At 41.3% G+C, this 5,362-nt stretch overlaps 1 pseudogene; it reads right to left on the reverse strand.

The window, feature by feature from the left end:
• Window positions 1-2,363: 2,363 nt before the first annotated feature.
• On the reverse strand, window positions 2,364-3,299 carry LOC101575944 (annotated as a pseudogene).
• Window positions 3,300-5,362: the final 2,063 nt, after the last annotated feature.

Consider the following 5,362-nt stretch of genomic DNA (forward strand, 5'->3'; position numbering starts at 1 on the left):
AAATTTCACCATATACAACCTTGAAGCAGGACAGTCCCACAATATTCCTTTTCCTGTCTCTTGCTTTCATTCACCACCCCCTTCTTTTTGAACAAGCATCTACCAGAGAGACATCATAGCAGCAGCTGGCATGTCAAGACAAGGGGCCCATGTTCAGAAGACCAGAATGACAGGCACTCCAAGCATGAAACTACTATTACAGATTACCATCTGCAGTGCAGTAGCTTAGTTCACAGGTATCAGTATATATGATTTGACTTTCAATGTAACTGGAAAACACTCTGGTGGAAAACAAATACTTAATGAGTCCAACCATAAATCTTTAGGTGGCAAAGAGGGGAGACAGAAGATTGAGAAGATAAATGGTTTGGGTTATCACCTATAACCCCACCTCTCCTGTGGAAGGCACATCTTGGTGTAGTTAGCTATTAATGATAACAATAATAAAAATGGTAATTATATTAGAATATCCATGTTCTATGAGAAGACAGCATGCGATAAAGTGGTCACTTCTGAATGAGGAGATAGAGGTTGAATTTATAGTTTTGGAGAAATGAGGGATTTGGGCTCAAACATTTAAATTTAAATACATTTAAAGCTAGCAGTGAAACAGTTAATCACTAGGAAGAATGTATGCAATGTGTTAATTATTGAAACTGTCCTACCAATTTGGATTGAAACTGTCTCTTTGCTATTTGTTTCTCAATAAAATTATGGAAAAAATAAAGCTAGCAGACTCACGAATACAATTCACATTATCAACAGCCCATCTTTGCATCAATTATAAATGAAGCCAAGAGCTCAGGATCGCTGTGGTGACCAGGAGGCCAAGGCATCTTCAGCTCTACTGGGCTTCTTAGCTCATTTATGCTAAATTGCCAAAGCTTTTCCCAGGTAAATTCAGATTAGGAACCAGCACATTCATTACATTTCAAATTTGTCAAAAGCATAAAAGAATTGAGAAGGCAGTCAGTATCTCCAAATTGTTGCACGAGATAAGTAATTTTAAAATCTTGTATATATTTGTATTTTTGTTTATATTGTGAATTTTCTCAACAGATATATAACACTTATTACATCTCTTTTCCTGACTTCAAATATAATATATTCATATATACACATTTTTTAAAAAATAGTATATAAAATTGTAAAAGTGAGAACATACAAGTCCCATGTATTCCACTGCCAAAGATAACCTCCATTAACTTTGGGGTATTTCCTTGCAGAACTCTGCTTCATACAGTGTCCCCCACTGTCACAATCACAAAACTCTAGGTAAGTGACAGATGAATCAAAGGAGGAAGAAGCAGATGAATCATTTTCTGCTTCTTTTTCTCTTTAAAAAGCAGTATGTCCACCATGGTAAGACACTAGTAATGCTTTAACTGTGGCCTCTTATTCATGAAGCACAGCACCAGGAAATGCCTCAGATGACTCAGACAGTCTGTGTATTGTAACATGGAGAGCCCTGGGGCATGTTTTGGACACTTGTGCAGGACAAACAGCTGTTGCAGCGGCCAGTTAAAAGGCACTTTTATGAGGAAAAAATACTTCTTGTCAGACTGGTCCACTAAATGTCGCTGCTCCCCTCTGATGTGGCCCCTGCTGCAGCTGGGCTGATCAAATGATACGCACTGCCCAGGTACTCTCACTGCCTCTGGAGGGGAGGGTCCTGCTGGTGCCACCTGCCATCTAACAGCGTACATGGGCCTTTCCTTCCGAGTCTCTCGTGCTCTTACAGTGATGCACTCTGTAGGCAAAGCAATGTGAGAAAAAAAAAAAAAACAAGGGCCCTGCAATGAGAAGCTGCGATGTCCAGGTGGAGGAGGACAGAACATCACCGGGAGAGCAGCCACGGGTGCCTTCCTGGATAGTCACCATGGCAACATGCCAGGAGGAGGGCACAGGGCCTCACCTCCTGCCAAGTCCAGCATGCAGGGCTTCGGGCTGGATGAGGGTCTAATCATCCAAACTGGTGAAAATAAAACCTCCTGGTGAAAACCCAGGGCTTCAAAATCAAGACAAGGTAAAGGCACCCTGAGTAGGAGGCAGATGAAGGAGTGCAGAAGGAGTGTGAGAGCTCCTCAAGGAGGAGTTGACCTTCAGCTTGGGACAGAGAATGAGGGCAGGAGGCTGGCCCCTCTCAGAAAGCTGTGAGCTGCTTTCAACACACCGGGCTTCTTGCTACTGTACCCGACACATCAGGCTGGACTCACAGGGGCCATGGGGGGAGGACCCACTCCAGACGTGAGCAATACAGGATTACAACCGTACTCCGCTTTTGTTAAAGCTATTAGAGGCTTGGGAAGTGAGCACATGGGCCACAAGGACACAGCTAGATCACGTCCTCCCAAGAAGCCACATCACTGGTTGTCAAATCTGTAAAGCCATTGTCTCCTGGCTAGAGATGAGACCCGTAGGTTGGTGGGTTATTTCTGGTGTTTCCCTGGTACCTGAGGTTGGCTCTCAGTGCTTCCTTTAGCTGCTTTTCTTCACTCAGGCCAGCCGTATACACATCATAGTTTCTGGGCACTTGCTCATTGTACCTTGGACTGCCATACAGCTGATGACCCTGATATCCAGAGTGGCCTGAACTGTTAAAGTAGTAACACTGTCTTGGATATCCAGTATTAGAAGAAAAAATGCCTGCACACATCTCCATGATCTTCCTCGGAGGTCCCAGAGTGTACATCAATCCAACAAGGATCCCAGCCAGATGCCTTGCGAAGGACGTCCCTGGCGTGAAGAAATGAATGGCTAAAAATTCTGCCCAACAAGCAAATTTGTTGGGTGAAGAAAAGTCCAAAACCTTGACAAAGCCTCTGGGGCAATAATGGTTGTTAAGAACTTTCAAGGCAAACAAAGCTCTTGAGAAACCTACAGCACAGTTCCTCATGAAGTCAGGCTCACCCATAAATTCGGCACAAGCCAAATGCAAGGGCGAATACACCAGCCCAGTGAGCAGGGCGAATGTGCTGAGTACATAGGTAAGCCATCGATTGTCCAGTCTTCTCTCCAGACTTAATCCCTTCCCACAACATGGATGCCATATTAAAATACAAACGCCAATCATCAGCGTGGTGAAGGGGCAAAAGCAACAAACGCCATCGGTCTTTCTGCTGGTAACACTTCTCCATGCTAAGACAGGAGTCATATAGTGACTTTGCAGTATTGAAGAACCAGACGTTGACAGCCAAGGTCATGAAGGTGAAAGGTGGAATATTGTTGATCCCAACACAGAAAATTTGAGAGAAGAGCAGAAGGAGCCCAATATTCACTCCTCTTGATCACTGCTGCATGGTTAGATAGCAGGAAACAGCCTAGTGATGAGAAGTGTGGTCAAGTGTTAGGCCTTCAAGGAGGTAAACATAAGAAGAACTACTGCAGAGCAAAAGGGAACAAGGAAGACTCGGACTGCTAAACTAATCTCACAACTGAGAAGGAGGATAAAATCACTAGTGTGTGTATCCTTGGGAAAATCACACAATCAGTCTTGTTCTGCTTCTGTATGTTTCGCCATAGATGGGAGAGAAAATCTACTTACTTCCAAGTCATCTCCACAGCCAACCTGCGTCTCCATGTCTCCCAGTGCACGCATGTGATCACTATCCTATTATTTTTAAAACGCAGGTGATTAAACAAGATAAAGCTACATTCTGAATTACAAAGGGATTTGAGTCAAGTTATTCTATTTAAATATAGAAAAGGTTGATTCTTTTTGTTTCCATAATTTTATTGAGAAACAAATAGCAATGAGACACTTTCAAGCCAAAATGGTAGGACAGATTCAATAATTAACATATTGCATACATTCTTCCTAGTGGTTAATTGCTGTACAAGATGCGGACATGATATCCTATTTACAAACACCATTAGAACAAATCACTTTATTCATCAAGAGAATGTAACTATATATCTATCCTAACCACTTTGAATACACAGATACAAAATGGACATTCATCTGTATACCCTTTTTTGTTAAGTTCCATTATTTGAATATTATAGCTGTGTAAATGCATCAAAATATTCTAAAAGAGTCCAGTAGCCCATAATAGTATTGGGTCTTCCCCTTGACTGGGAATGTCAGAAACTGTGGACCTGAGTCCCCTACAGCTCAACATAACAGCATGGCTTTATTTCTTATATTTTGTTTTTATACTTTTCTGCTGGATAGTTAAGACAAAGGTAAAGCAGGACATATGCAACAAGAGTTGTAGCTTTTGGGTCTGGTCAGGTCAGTGAAATCCCCTCAGGATTTATCCTGAGATCCTGTACCTCAGATTGTAGAACCTTTGTCAGTGTCAGCCATGTGGATGAGTCACGGCCATTGCTTGGCCAATGTGCTCTCTGTGAAAGCCTGAGAGAGTGTTTTCTCTCCATGTGACTCTCCTTAGGCACACTCTACATCATCGATCAATTTCCTGTTTGGCTCCATTATCTCCTTGATCAGAAATTTTGGGGCACTACCGAGGTACATAAGGTTACAGTACAAGTTCTCATATGCCCTGAGTCTTAATTGACCTTGAAAGGCTAGAGCCAAAATGTTGGCTTTCCTTGCAACCCTCCTTTTTCCCTAATTTTGGTCTGTAAACTTAGGTTGTTAACCATCCAGGAGAGAAGGCTATTGTTATCACCATACAACTTAGGCTGTTAAGCTTAATCTCAGTATCTGTCTGAATATCAAACATGGTAGGCATAATATGGAACAGGTATTTTTCATCAACTATTGATATGTTGAAATTTAAGACCCCACAAAATATGATGAAAAAAACTTAAAAATTAGAATATATTTTAAAAATAGGCATAAAGAATTATATACTTCTTATATTTACACATAAGTTGAAAAAATCTAACCATATACAACTTTGAAGCAGGACAGTTCCACAATAATCCTTTTCCTGACACTTGACTTCATTCACCACCCCATTCTTTTTGAACAATCATCTCCCTGAGAGACAGCACAGCAGCAACTGGCATGTCATGACAAGCAGCCCGTATTCAGAAGACCAGAATGACAGGCACTCCAAGCATAAAACTACTATTACAGATTACCATCTGCAGTACAGTTGCCTAGTTCACAGGTATCAGTATATATAGTTAGTCATGGTGAGAATCTTTCCAATTAATTGCTAGATTAAAAACTCTTCTGCAGATTCTCAGGATCATTGCCTTGCCCATCTTCTACATATAACTGTATGGCTTGACATTGTCATGATTCCTAGCTCTTCACCTTTCCCTCTCTTGATTAGTTAGTCTTCAAGATCCTGCTTTCATTTTACTTGTATCATGCCTTTCTATTTGTATTTCATCTTTGAGTTCTTATACTATAGAAATGATACGATATTTATATATGTGTGTCTGG

The sequence above is a fragment of the Octodon degus genome, unplaced genomic scaffold, assembly GCF_000260255.1.
Source record: "Octodon degus isolate 3935 unplaced genomic scaffold, OctDeg1.0 scaffold00263, whole genome shotgun sequence".
In the NCBI taxonomy this organism is placed as follows: domain Eukaryota; kingdom Metazoa; phylum Chordata; class Mammalia; order Rodentia; family Octodontidae; genus Octodon; species Octodon degus.